Below are 16,352 nucleotides of genomic sequence, written 5' to 3'. Positions count from 1 at the left end.
TAGCTTATAACAATAGTTAGTTGTGCAGCTCAAGTTCTATAAATTGTAAGTCTGTCAGTCTCATATTCTCAAGTATGATGAATACAAATTCTTGATTCTTTCTCTCATGTATTTTACTTTCTTAGTAGCCAAACATGATATTTTAGCTGTATCTTAGCATGGCACAACAGCCATCGATCATGGATCCGCCATGTGTTTCTGAAACTCGAGGCAATCTTATCGATCTTGCTGAAGGAGCTGTGGACAACCGATTGTTCTCTACCAAGAAAATTAATATTGTTCTTGATGTCTTTAATGACCTTCTATGGCGTCAACAAGTGTTGTTAGCCCTCGAAACTCATCAGAAATTTATTGATGCTTCAACAATTACCCACCTCAGTAGATCACGGATGCTGTTGGAGTGTCCTAATTCTAAAAATATAGGGACTAAAATTGATCAATTTTTAAAAAAGAAAATGGACAGAAAGTTAACCTAATTAAAATATAAAGATTAAATCCATAAGTTATTGAATATATAAGGACTAAAAAAAGAATTTGACCAAAAAGATTTAGCAATTAACCTTCGTCGAGGATGGAATATCCCAGTCCAATACGTCGAAAGCAACATTTGAAAATCTTTTGGTTTCATTTGGATTTATGCTTCATTTGCAAAACTTGAATTTGAGATGAAAATTTTTTGTTTGAATATTTAATAAAAAATAAATTTAGGTTTTGACTAATCAAAGCAAACCTTATCTGACTAGTCAAATTCAACTATGTGAAGAAGACTAAGTGCTTCAACTAATCAAAACAACATTTATTTTTAAATACATATCCATGCACATAACAAGGTACTAGTATATATGAGGGGCAAAAATAGTATTTGGCTCATCATAAGAGTACTCACAACCACACGAACCTCCATTGATGTTTCAAGTGAAAGTTTTTGAAATGGTTTAAGAGGCATTTCAAGGAATTCAACATCAATTTCAAACATTTTCAAGACTTCATTAAAGGACAATCAAAGGTTGGTAATTATATACACCAAAAGATTGTTATTATCATCTTTCTTACCATTACTTTTTCATCATCAGAAATGTCTCTCAACTCCTTGTCATCTTCTTGATCCAATGGATTATAAATTCATGACAAAATATATTTGAATAGTGTGACCGACAAACGCATTCAAATTCTGTCCTTGCTACCATTTCCATCACTAACATTCCAATACTATAAATATCAACTTTGTTTGAAATTCCTCCAAGATTTTTGTGTGACTTGATATCAAAATGTAAAATTTGTTGGAAAATTGCATTTTATGGGAACTTTGAGGCATATTCTCAATAGGTAAAAGTGGAGAGTAAAATCATAATTTTATGATTTCATATTCTACTCCATGAGACCTTTACAACAATATACCATATGCTCAAAATGGTTGAGTGATGAATGAGAGATTGATGCTCAAAGTAAGCTACTTGGAAATATTGTTGAGGAAAAATAAAAGGCTTAGATCTCATATTAGTTAAATACCATGTGTGAGATGTGTTTATATATGTGAACTCTCTTAAAGAGTGATTGAATGACTAAGCTTGTAATCTTGCCTCATGTGCTAGGGGTGTAGGTCCAAACCCAATAGGGTTGGGCTGCACCACTCGCATGATGTATAATAGCTTGTTTTTAGTGAAATTGGAACAGTGATTTTGGGACCACAAATTTAAGTCAGAAAAGAAAAATTATTTTAATATTATTTTATGGTTTGAATTATGATAGAAATATCGTATAAAAATTTCGTTAAGAAAATTTTACTGATTACATGATTAATTGATAAAGGACCAAATTGCATAAAATGCAAAAGTTGAGTTCTAGTAGTCAGAGGTATCAAATAGCTATAAAATTCAAAATTGGAGGTCCTTATATGAAAAATAAACCATTAAGATGAGTTATTAGATAATTATGATGGTTCATCCTTGGAAAATTAAATAAAGAAAAGAATGAAATTGGAAAGTAAAAATAATAAATGATAAAATAATGAAAATATCATCATTTTCATCATCTTTCCCAATATTAAAACATAAAAACCCTAGCCATGGAAACCTAAGGTCAAGCCAACTTATTTTGCTTAATTAGATATGTATTCTTGTCCCGTTTTTAATAATTTTTATATTTTCGTGATCGTAATAGCTTAATTTAGCTATCTCGAGGATTAATTTGTAAAGTTATCAAACTACTAAAGTTTTGCCATGGATGAATATGCATGAATTATGAAATTTTATGGTAGAAAATGAAAGGTTGTTGATAGATAAACAACTTTTGTTAAGGGAATTTTGATGAAATTGTGATTTAGGGACTAAACTGTAAAGATGTAAAATTCATGGAAAAATTTTGAATTTTATGAAATACATGGGCTGTTATTGTTATATGTAAAAATCGGTTAGGCTTGGAATAAGGGTTAAATTGCATTATTTTCATTTTCTGAGCCTAAGGACGAAATCGTCATTAATTAAAAGTGTAGGGGCAAAATGGTAATTTTGTCTAAGATGTGAATTGGATTGAATTGAATATGAATTGTATAAAATTGAGTTAAATTTACTCGTATAGATCCAGATAGACAAAATACGGAATTAGATCAAGGAAAAGAGAGTGTCGGATTAATAGACAACAAATCAACGAACACTTGTCAATGTAAGTTCGTGTAACTAAATTATATATATTTATATGTTTGAACTTAATGTTGTACATTTGAATTGTATAAATGTCATATATGTATGAAACTAATCACATATCCGACAATGCCCGATAAATAATAAGTCTTGTTTGGATAAATGAGATTTGATGGATACAAGGTTCCCGAATTGGTTGTGGTCCGGCATATGTTGCAGACACACCACAACTCGAAAGAGCATCCCATTATTAGATCTCATGAGCATCCCAATATATGACCCTCTCAAGCTTCTCGTTATATGGTTCTTATGTGATTCTGCATGTGTTATAGACACACCACAGCTCTTATGAGCGTCCCGATTAAAGGCTCTTTGTGAGCTTCCTGATTAATGGCTCTCCGAAGCTTCCCGATATGACTCGTTTGAACTTCTCGATATATGGCTATCCGAAACTTCCCGATAAATGACTCTTCGGAGCTACCCATTTATTGGCTCGCATGAGCTTCCTGAATATGACTCTTATGAGGTTCCCATTATACAGCCCGAATAAGCTTCCCATTATACAGCTCACATGAGCTTCCCGTTATATGGCTCGAGAAGAGAGCTTCCCGTTTATGTACTCGTATGAGCATTCCCGAATAGGAATTAACGGTTTATAGTTTTGTACACTTCATGTGTACTACTCTTGTATCCATCGATATTTTAAATGATTCAACGGGTAAAGTTTTGATATGAGATGATGTGAATTCAAGATGAATTACTATGAGAAATACTTAAGTACAAAGATATGAAATGTACACGCTCATGAACACTTGAAGTGATAAATACATGTATGTGGAAACTGAATATTAATGAGCTCATTCATGTTTCTTGGTATTTATGTGAATTACATGACTAACATGTTTGATGAGGATATGTGCTAGGCAGTTGACCAAATTGGTTTGAGCAAGTTTATTTGCTTACCTAAAATGTGAATTAACTGGTAAGTTAAATTCCTGTTATACGAACTTACTAAGCATTAAATGCTTACTCTATTTTATTTCATCTGTTTTATAGTAACCCAGAAACTCGTTAAGGTTGGAAACTAACCGGAGCCACATCACACTATCAATCACTCTTTTTCGGTATATTTATTAAATCAACTTTGGTATAATGGCATGTATAGGTTAATTTGACCATTGATGGCATGTAAATATTTTGTTGTGAATAACCATTTGAATGACTTATGTTTGATACATTTTGATATATCTATAAGTTCATAGTCTTATCATAGTTGATATGTATTTTGGTATAATTGATTAATGGTTAATTAATAGGCAAAATGATAACATGGTTTGAGTTGTTTATATATGATGATATGATATGAATAAGACTTGATTATGACTTGATTCAAATGTTTTATATTGGTTTAGAAATGTGTTTAAGTGTTATTGTAGGTAAAAGACAAGTTTGGGTGAGAAATATGGCTAGGAAATAACTCTATTTTGTCCACACGGGCAAAGACACGGGTGTGTGTCTCAACCGTGTGTGGTACACGGCCTAGCACATGGGCATGTGATCTGGTCGTGTGTCCCCTGCATCATTAAAATTCAAAATAGAATGCTCAATATTTTTCACATGGCCTGGCACATGAGCGTGTGGCTTGGCCGTGTGACCCTTGCACCTACACACGGCCTAGCACACGGGCGTGTGACTTGGCCGTGTGACCAAAGTCAGAGAGTTACACGGGTATGGACACAGGATGGGACACGACCGTGTGTCCCTATTTTGAATACCCACACGACCTGGGTTACGAGCGTGTCACACGGCCTGACCACACGGGCGTGTGTCCGTTGCACCTTGGAAAAATTTTGGAATTTCACGAAAAATTCTCTGAGTACCCAGTTAGTTTTGACTTGTTTCTAATGTATGTTTTGTGCCTCGAGGGCTCATAAAAGGGACTTTATGAATAATTTCTGACATGAATGTTAAATAATATGAAATGTTTGTATTTGATCTATATATTCTGGTAATGCTCTGTAACCCGTATCCATTGCAGGAACAAGTTTAAGGGTGTTACATGATGTGGGCGACATGAAATGGCAAATTTTAGGGATAATTTTTTGATTTGATTCCAATAAATCTATTTAAATATTTTGATTTAATGGCAGATTTTAGGGATAATTTTTCCATAATTCCAACACTCTCCATGCCTATAAATGGCCATGATTCTGAAGGGTTTTTTACACACTCATACTCTCTAAGAATTTATCTTGTCAAAATTTTTTTGTTCTAAAAAATCTCCTTTTTTTTTCATATTTCGTGTTTTTCTAATTATTCCGGTGATAGAAAAAGGTTTTGTTTGTTCGATTGATTGTGGTAGAGGTGCTACTACTTTGATCACTGCTGTTGTTGTATCCTGAGAGACTTTCGACCAACGTTACTCCAAGTATTGTAGGAGTAGTCGAATCTGTCTTAAAGAAATTGTGTTTCACGAGTCTTAACGTTTCGTAAAATCTCGATTCTCCTTTATTTCAACTGTTTATTGTGGATTTATTTGATTTTCGTATTTGATAAATTAACTATAAATAATTCTATTCATATTTGATTTTATATATGTTTATTTATAATCAATTTATATTATTTGCTAACGTGTTTTGTCCAACAAAATTTGCATGAAACTTAACGTAAGTAACCAATTCCTTAAACCATCTCAAGCACAATACCACGCATTTTTTTCCAGCCCAAGGTGTATTTACTTATATCAAACAATGTACTTCAATTTTTAGAGCAGGTTCCAAACTTACAGTGGTAAAAAGAACATGTCTCAATAATGAAAGCTACATGGGGATCTTGCATCTTCACCGGATGCTTTAGCCCACGGTAATTCCAATTGATGATTTTAATAATCCTCGACGACATTGACACTCGGTGCTCGCCGATTCATATTGCCTACGAATTTTAATCTTCCACGAGAAGATTGATATCCCCAATCATTCTGCTTTTGCATCTCTCCCTCTTATATTGGCTAATGGTTGTTACATGGGGAATTAACTTGATTTTTTTTTCGAGAAATTTCATCGATTATATTTAATCATAGAATATTCTTCTTAAAATTAAGTGAATCAAAAAGTAATTTAAAATTATTATATTTCATTGGTTTGAGAGATGGAGGAAGATATTAAATACTTATGTTATTTGTTATATATACATATTTTTTTTCAAAACCTGATTCACTCAAAACAAAAATAAAATAAAAATTTCATATTAAAGATGTTTCCTTTTATTACAAAATCTTTAATTACGAGATTTGTGACAAAACATAATTAATGAGGTGTCCATTTTGGGCATCGTTAACCGACTCATTAACTCAATTTTATTCTACTTTTTAAATACAGATCTGAAAATTAATATTTTTTTTAAAAGGCTCCAACTATTAATTCAAAAAGGTTCCAAATGTTAATTTCAAAGAAGTCCCAACTATTGGAGTAACAAAAGAAGTTGAACTACATATCGGTCAAAGTAAAGATAAGGAAGATTTTGAGGTAATTCACTTGGATGCTTACAACTTTATTCTTGGCTTAAATTTTCTTCACAAAATTAATACTCTTTTGGTTCATTTTGCCGACTGTATATGCAACCTGGATACTCGACAATAACAATGTACAGTGCCGGTAAGTCGAGACATGAGGAGCAAAACGAAGGTATTTTCGGCAATCCAACTAGCTGAGAATGTTTATTAAGGAAATAATATTGACTCGATTGATCGGAGGAGTGATACGAAGACCCCCTTGAAAATGCTAGAGGGGCGACAAACTGATATAAAGCTTGTTGAGTTATCAGTGGAGCTATTACCTAAGAGAGAGGTGGGTTGTGCATCAGGTTTTGGGACAAAATTGACAATACAAACTGGGTAGCTGAGACAAGTAAATGCAACGAGTAACATACATTTTAAACACTTTGGTAATGTTTTTCATTCTGACTTGTTGGCTTGGTAATGACATAGGAGTCCTTTCAGAGTTCTGAAGCGAATAAGCCAAAAGGCTCACAAACCAGAGTTAACAACGAGACTTAAGGTTAACCCAATGTTCAATGTGAGTGTGTCAAAGCCCAAATACGAGGATCAAGGAAATCTCAATCGAGGCAAGTCACAATGTGGGCAAGTAAAAGCAGAAAACTCTTGCAAACAAGATGTACCAAAAAAGAGAGAAACGGTTCGAGTTAGGAGATGACAGAAGCTGAAGCAAGTGTTTTGAGGACAGAACTACCTAATAGAGAGGCTAATTAGGAATCGACTGAGGCATCGAGAGAGTTCCAAGGTGTGAGACTGCCTGACAAAGGGGCAAGACTACTTGGATGGCTAATGCTTTCGTGGATACGTTGGCGGAGAGGATGTTTATGGCTTGGTGGCTGCCTAATTTGCCTTTAATGTCAAAAAAACGTAATGAAACTGAAAGTTAAGAGTTCATTGTTTTTCAATGATCTCAACCAATCCTTCTTGGTGAAGATGTTGGTCCATTGAACTCCAAGGAGCTTGAGCAATTTGAACAGCATTTCGAGTGTATTTGAAGCAAACATAAGAGGTGTGCCAGTTTGTCTTTATGTAGGTGTTTTCTTGGTTTTGAGATTTGTAATTTGGCACCTGCAAATTTTGTATCTCTGCTTTGTGGTTGATGTATGCTTTTATTTCAATAAGCTTGTTTATTTGGATCTTTACAGCAGCAACCTAAAAGAAAGTAGAGAATATAAGAGCTAAAACTATTATAACATTCATATATACCTTGAACTTCATATTATCATCTGCATAATACATACATAAGCAAGTATCATGCACAAAATAAACAACAGACTTCCACGCCAACTTCTACAGTTTCACCGCCATCAATATCACCAATGGCTTCAGCAAGATCAATGGTGGCTTCAGCAATTTCTTTGGTGGTTTCCAAAACGTCATCTATATCGTTAACTTTAGTAGCATCTTCAGGTTCCTTTTCGGCACCATCTTCCTTTTGCTCATCACCTTTCTTAGTTCCATCTGCATATGCAATTACAGACCCAAGCACAATAAAGAATATGATACCAATGACGACAGCAATAACCCCAAACATGTTGATGAGTATAAAAAGATTAAATGCAAACTCAACTAAACATTTTTATATATTTATAAGCTTTGGAATTGTGAGAAATATTACAAGTTTCATGTTTCACTATGAACGAATGGAATATTCTGGTAGTTTTGAACCTAAGTTTGTTTCCTTGTGTTTTAGCTTTTGCTGGTTTTGTAATATTTCGTTTGTTTTTTATATATTTGTCATAGCAAAAGAAATAAAATAAATAAATATTAAAATTTGTTATTAGTCCCTATACTTATTAGAATTTGAGATTTAGTCTTTATAATTTAAAAGTTAAAACTTAATTCCTCGTACTTTTTCAATTTAAATATTCTAGTTCAATCATTATTGTTATTTGTAATTTCTGTCAAAATTTGTCAATTTAACATATCTTTTTTTGGCCCTCCAACATTACAAATAAAAGTTATTTTAGCCCTCCGTTTAATTTCTCGCACCTTTTAGCCCTTTAACTTGCATTTTTGTCAAATCACCCCAAACTAAATGAAAAAAAAGTTAACGTTTGGCATGCACGTGAATTGTCGAGTGGATGACACGACAACATTTAATTAATTTTTAAAATATTAAAAAATTTGATTTTTATAATTTTTTAATAATTTTAATGATTTTAATTTTTAATTTTAAAATAATTTCATATTTTTTGAATTTTAAAATTTTTAAAATAAATTAAATCTTGGCATATTATCTATGTGACAATTCACGTGTACGCCTATATCAATAAAGTTAAAAAAGTTAACTTTTCCATTCACTTTTGGATGATTTGACCAAAAAAACATAAGTTTAAGGGATAAAAAAGTAAAATAAATAAATGGAAGGAAAAATGATTTGTTTTGTAAAGTTGAATGCCAAATACGTCATCATGTCTCTTTTTTTTTTTTGCCAATCATATGCAATATCATATGAGGGAAGTCTAATCAACATGCCAAGTTGATAAATTTTAACAGAAAATACAGACAATATTAATAATTAGACTAAGATTTTTAAATTAAAAAAGTAAATCAACTCTTTTATATATAGGGATTAAATTTCAATTTTTTTTTCTCAATCATTAACAATTACAGAAAAAGGCTATGGAGAATCCAAGCCATCCCAGTCTCAAAAACTTACAGCATACAATAAACTCTACCAAGGCCAATAAAAGCAAATCTAACAAATCCCCTTAACTGAATACATTGCAGCAGAAATAAAACAACTAATCAAACAAAGACCAATACTCACTTTTTTCTTCAACACTCTCACCACTTTAAAGGTATCCAAATGCTTAACCCCTGCTATTGCCAGTGCAAAAGTCATTTTGTTCCCCATATGTTCTGCTTCCTCCATTTTGTTCCCCATATGTTCTGCTTTCTCAAATGACAGATACGATCTCTCAATTTCAGCAAAAAAATAGTATAATTTTCCCGGTCTTGACTCTGTTTCTGAAAGCCATTTAAACACCACATTGGAACCAACTTCAATCAATAATGGACAACATGTTGCCCATCCCATACCTTCATATAACTCAAGCGCGACTCCAATTGACTTCAATTCTGCAAATTCAGCATCTTTCGCCTCGCTCGGACTTGAGAAAAATGCTCGCGCCACTCCTTCATCTCTCAGTACCCCTCCACCTCCAGCTTTGTCCTCGAACACTACCCCACATACATTAAATTTCAGCCAACCCCTTGGAGGAAATCGCCAGCTCGTCTCCAAGCCCTTATAAGTTTTGTTATGAGACCTGCATTTTAAAGGGCAGAACCACCAAGAACTTTCAGTTAAAATGATTTCATTATACATTGCCCTTACCCACATCATTGCTCTCATCTTTGAACGGAAATTTCAAATCTTATTTACATAGAGGGACTAACAACATATTTTAACCAAACCATAAATAAACAATAACTACGAATTCATTAGAATTAAATAAAAATAAATGATTAATTTATTTTAATTTAATTTTATATGCCCAACAAGGTTAGAAAAACATTTAATTAAGTCAAACCTCATTTAAATAGAACATGCAAGGAAGTTTATACCTAATGGATCAGATTGCAGTCTCAACTCCAAATGCCTTTACCTTATATAATAAAGTGAATTAACTTAACAAATAGGTAATCTAGTCCCTCTTGGACACCATCTTCATCCTGCTCATCACCTGATCTTATTTGCATGGTCAAATGCAATACTGATCCAAACACAATAACGACTATGATAACAACGATGAAAACCATATACCACTGCATCTTCATTATTTTCCCACTTGCATGCAGGGTGTACAAAGATCAAATGAATGTTCAATGAATTATTTATATGTTTTTAGATGCTTTGGGATTCTGGTGAATATCAAAAGCTTCGTATTTCACTATGAATTATCCTTGTGGACATAATATATGAACACATTTTAAAGTTTTGCAATGAAAATATTGCAAATTAACTACGAGTATAATGTAGTGGCCGGTAGCTCACTTTCTCTTTTAATCACGTCATTGGTGGTTCAATTCTCATTCAAAGGAAAAATACATTTTAATTTTACCGTAAACTTAACGTGATGAAAACCTTGATTCCAAATACCAAACAAAATTTCATACAACTATGATGATAAAATCAACAGCCAAGAACAAAACGTATCAGATTTCATCACCAATCTAAAGACAAAACCATCGAGAATAGGAGAAACATCACCCACATATAACTATCACTCCATTTTTCTATAATCGCAATCATATCTAACCCCTTAATTGTATATAGGCTAAACATCACTACTGTTCGCCCAACCATAACTTGATCAATTACTTCTTGAGACCTGCTGGTTCTAACACCATCCTTGATCATTTAATAGCAAACCACCCCAATTCATTTGTACATTCACCACCATCTTCATCTACATAATACTTGCATAAGCAAAATATTATCATGAACAAAAGATACAACAGACCTGCACAGTTTCATCAACATCAATATCACCAATGGTTTCAGCTATATTGTTGTTGGCTTCAACAATAACTTTGGTTGCTTCCAAAACTTCATCTGCATCGCTGCCATTTTTAGGTTCCTTTTTAACACCATCTTCCTTGTGCTCGGCATCATCTTTCATACTTGCATATGCAGCCGCAATTACAAACCCCAACATAGTTAAGCCTATAAAGAACCCCATACTCAAGATGACAACCCTAGTCCCATCCATCTTTAATTCCCGATGTTGCTCGGTATACAAAGATTCAATGAAAAATTCAATGAATCATTTATGTGTATAATAAGTTTTTAGAAGCCTTTAAATATTGGGAAAAATATCGAAAGCTTTCATATTTCACTGTGAACTAATGGAATCAGCAGGTATATGCTCGATTATTTGTTTTCTTTCAATGATTATTTTAATTTGTTTCTTGTACTTGTTTTGTGTTTTAGCTTTGTTTTGTAATTTTCGTTTGTCTTAATTATATATTTGTCTTAGCAAATGAAATCAATAAATAAATAAGAGCTAGAAATTCATTATTTAAAATCCATTCATACATTGAAATCGTTAAGATGTGGCTATCAAAACTATGAAATTGAATCCGGAAATATAATTAAATTTACTCAACAGTTAAAATGGTTAAATTTTATGGTTTTAATCTTCTAGTCAATACATAAATTTTAAATGAAATGATATTTTTTAGAACTAAGTTAATTTGGGCGTATAATCTTAAAGAGATAATTTTCAAAAATATTCATAAATTTTAGTTTATACGTAAATTTTGATTTTGTGTAATTTTATATATAAAATTTTAATTCAATTCAATTCTGGCATAGAATGATTTTATTTTTACATATTGCATACACATAATTTTATTATTCGATATAAAAATAAATTAATATTTTTTCTTTAAATATGGATGGTTGAATCAAAATTAAAGTTTTATATATACATTTGAATCACGATTAAAGTTTCATGTGTATAATTACACCAAATCCAAATTTACATATCAAATCGCACATTAAATCAAAGTTCGATATAATTTTAAAATTTATCCCTAATCTTAATATGGAAATTATATAAATTTATTTTAATTTCTAATCAAACAATCATCAATTAGAAATCAACATATATTCAACATGTAATTTATTAGACCATTCAAGTTTAATTAATTTTGTCTCGAGTCCTAACTTAATTGACATCGACATTGTTGTTATTGTAGAAAGATGTGAGTTCAAATGTGTTAGATTGCATTTATCTTTCTATGTAAGAGGAGTTAATAAAGAACTTACCTACACAATATACACCACATATTTCTCACTTTAAAAAAAAAAACTTCCCCTAAAATATTTGTGCTAAAATTATCTATAAATTAGGAAAACAAACTTACAAACTATTAGGAAATAATTTTCCTTATATTTTATCTACATTTATCTTTTTGATTTTACTTAGCGGCACTGTCCACCTTTTTCTCCTGCCCATCAACGCTCTTTTTTCTTTTTTTTTTCTTTTTTCTTCTCATTCACTCCATGTGTCTTCTCTCTTTTCAGTTTGCAGATATATTTTGTGGATATCTTTGTTGTCTTCATAAGTTGTGATGGACAGATGACGGTGCATATCATCGTTGAAACACCACTGACCGCCGATAGTTTCTTTTAAAGGTGGGTAGCTCTTAGTTGACTTTTTGATCTGTTTCTGTTTTGAAAGTATTTCATAATAATAAATGATTTCATGAGTCGTTTTGGACTCGTGTTGTCTTAAGTTTTATATTTTTTTTTTGTTTTTCCATCGTTTAATAAGTTTTCACTTTTAAAAGCTTTTGTCTACTCTTATAGTACGCTTTTTAGTCTTGCTTTTGCAAGTGGATTTAGGGTTAGTTTTGTCGCCGTCCTCTCTAGTATGGTGGATGCTCAATTCTTTTGCCAATTTATGCCCGTCGATTTGGACCATTCAGGGCTAATTTCGTTATTGTATTAAGTGTTTACAATCACTCTTGATATGTTGTGCTTGAGTTGTGACAGAGCTAATTATCAACGTGTCATAATATTTTATTAATGTTAAAGCTAAAGCTTTTGTTGTATTGAAGCGCATACAATGGGTGTTTGTTATTTTTTCCCTCCGAATTGTATGGTCTCGTTAATTAAATAAAGTGATTAATTTTTCTTTAAAAAAATTCCTTATAATTTTCCTTAAATAATATACAATTTAATTAGTTCAAAAATCATTTTAATAGAAAAAGGAATTTTACACCAAGTTTTCAAAAATCATTTTAATAGAAAAGGAAATTTCCACTAAGTTCTCAAGGTGGATTCTTTTTCTAGTATAGTTAACAATGGTCTTAAAAGCCTCCGGAAATAGACGAAAGAATAATGACGATGAAAAAGATCCCAAAAAAGAACACATTATTTTCTAATTCTAAAATATTAGAGGATGGATATATATACACACATATTATATGCTGTTGACTGAGCCATACTGTTGGAGCCGAGAGCAACAAACAGCAAGTTCAACAAGAAGCTTGTCGAGCAAGAATCGTGACTTGCGTAAGAAACAAAGCGAAAAACAAAATGATTTTGAAGCAAAGCTAAAATAGAGAGCAAATGGATGAAAACTTGTTGAATTCATTCAAAAACTGAAAATGGCATAAAGCCAATACATAAACAAGCTTACAACTTGACAAAACAAGAGGTTGACCTAAACACAACCTCGCCACTAACAAGCTTAGTAACTTGAGCTAATTAACTTGTACAAATCAACAAAGCTAATTAATCAGCTCAATCACCATCAGTTTTACATCAAACATAAACCTAACATAGTTGAAATACAACTAAGTTACATTACATTAACTTAAAAAATACAAAATAAGTAAAAAAACAGCTTGCTGGCTTGATGAACTAGTAGCTTCTACATGTAGTGCCCTCGACAGTCTTGGTTGCTGCATGCTGACCATTGTTTCAACACTCCTCCTTGGTTAGCATGTTGCAAACTCCCATCTTAGCTCTCAAATGTTGAAACTTTGAAACACTGAGTGCCTTTGTCAAGATATCAGCAATTTGCTCTTCAGAACTGCAATGAACCAGTTTAATAACCTGAGCTTGCTCCATTTCTCGAACTGCATGGAGCTTGATATTGAAGTGCTTGGTCCTTCCATGAAAAACAGGATTCTTTGCAATAGCAACTGCAGATTGGTTATCACACATTATCTCAGTTGCTTCATTTTGCTCATGGTTAATGTCTTTCAAAATTTTTCTAAGCCATATGGCTTGATTGACTGCTGCAGTAACAGCCACATATTCTGCCTCTGCAGTCGACTAAGCCACTACTCCCTACTTCTTTGAACTCCAGCAAATCTTAGCAGAGCCTATGTTGAATGCATAACCCGTAGTGCTCTTCATATCATCTAAAGAACCTGCCCAATCACTATCACAGTAGCCAACCAACTTCAAGTTCTCAGCCTTGGTAAACTGCATTCCATAGGACAAGGTTCCTCTGATGTATCTTAGAACCTTTTTTGCAGCTCTAAAGTGACTTTCATTTGAACAATGCATAAACCTCGAGAGTAGGCTCACAGCATACATTATGTCAGGTCTAGTAGCAGTCAAATACAACAAACATCCAACTAGACTTCGATAGGTTGTTTCACAAACCTTTTCATGCTTATCTTGGCTCGATAGCTTTTCTCCAATAGCAACCGGTGTGCTGGTTGCTTTGCAATTCCCCATTGAGAATTTGTTGAGAACCTTCATAGCAAAGGTCTTTTGACTTAGCCAAATTCCAGTTTCAGCTTGAGTTACTTTCATGCCGAAGAAGTAAGACATCATCCCAAGTCTGACATCTCAAAGTGCTGTTGCATTTTGGCTTTAAAGTTGCTTAGCATCTCTCGATCTTCTCCTATCACCAGTAAGTCATCGACATATATTGAGACAATGAGCTGAGTTTCAGCACTAGTTGATTTAACATACAAAGTTGGCTCGCTGAGACTTCTTTCAAATCCTTGACTTGTCAGATAGCCATCTATTTTGCTATACCAGGCCCTTAGAGCCTGTTTCAAGCCATACAAGGCTTTGTTGAGCTTGTACACCATTTCTTCCTTGCCAGACACCTTGAAACCTTGAGGTTGCTCCACATAAATCTCCTCTTCAAGGTATCCATTTAGAAATGCTGATTTTACATCAAGTTGATGTATCATCCACTGCCTTTGTGCTGCTAAGGCAACTAGTAGTCTGATGGTATCGAGCCTGGCCACTGGTGCACAGGTCTCTAGATAGTCTGATCCATACCTCTGACTAAAGCCTTTCACAACCAATCTAGCCTTTAACTTGTTTAGGCTACCATCAGCATTGTTTTTGACTCGATAGACCCACTTTACACCAATAATCTTCCTGTTTGTTGGTCTTTCAACCAGACTCCAGGTCTGATTCTTTTCAATCATTTTGATTTCTTCAATCATTGCTTGCTTCCAGCCCTCCTGGCTTTCTGCTTCTTCAAAGCAACTTGGTTCAACAGTAGCCACTTGTGCTCTTTCATAGACATCAGCCAGTGATCGAGTACCTCTGATTGGAACATCATCTACATCCATTTCAAATGTGTTTTCATCATTTTCAGCTTGGTCCAATGCTAGGTCTTCAGCCACTGCCTCTGATTCAGCCTTCTCCCAATTTCAGCATCCTTTTTCATTAAACACAACATCTCTGCTCACCAGAATTTTGTTTGTACCAGGTTCTAGAATTCTATAGCCCTTTTTAACCATGCTGTAGCCAATTAGAATCCCTGCTTGAGCCCTTTTATCTAGCTTGCTTCTCTTCTCAGCTAGAACTTGAGGGTAGCACAGACAACCAAAAGTTCTGAGATGAGCCAGAGATGGCTTGAACCCAAACCAGACTTCAAATGGAGTCTTCTAAGCTAGAGCCTTGATTGGAAGCCTGTTTTGAAGGTAAACCATCAGATAATCGCTTGACCACGAGTTTTGGGCAGATTTTTCTCAAATAGAAGGCATCTTGCCATATTCATCAAGCTTCTGTTCTTCCTTTCACTGACCCCATTCTGTTGGGGTGTATACACATTAGTCAGCTGGTGTTTGATGCTTACTTCTTCACAGTAGGCTTGGAACTGAGCTGAGGTATACTCAGTTCCATTATCGGACCTCAGTGCTCTAAGTTTACAACTGCACTCGGTTTCAACAATGACTTTATACTTCAAGAACACAGATGCAACTTCTGATTTCTGCTTTAGAAAATAAATCCAGCAGTATCTTGTAAAGTCATCAATAAAGAGAATAAAGTACCTGCTTCCTTTGAGAGACTCGATCTTCATTGGTCCACACACATCAGTGTGCACGAGCTGCAGCTTCTCTGATGCTCTCCATGTTGTGCTTGTAGGAAATGGCAATCTTGCCAATTTTCCTTGTTGACATATTTCACAAAGCTCATCATTCTTTACTGAATCGATGAAGTTTTCAGCAAGTCCTTTATTGGCCATTCGAGCTATGGATTTGTAATTTGCATGTCCAAGCCTCTGGTGCCAGAGTCTAGAGTCATCAGTGGAGTCTATGCAGGCTGAATGCAAGTCATTTGGCCAGTCTACTTCAAAACATTTGTCAGTCATGGTGACTGTTATGAGGTTTGATCCACTTAGATCAAAACTTTGGCATTCTTTCTCCTTGAACACAACTGA

The sequence above is a fragment of the Gossypium raimondii genome, chromosome 1 (genome assembly GCF_025698545.1).
Source record: "Gossypium raimondii isolate GPD5lz chromosome 1, ASM2569854v1, whole genome shotgun sequence".
Lineage (NCBI taxonomy): Eukaryota > Viridiplantae > Streptophyta > Magnoliopsida > Malvales > Malvaceae > Gossypium > Gossypium raimondii.
Note: the sequence above shows the minus strand (reverse complement) of the source record.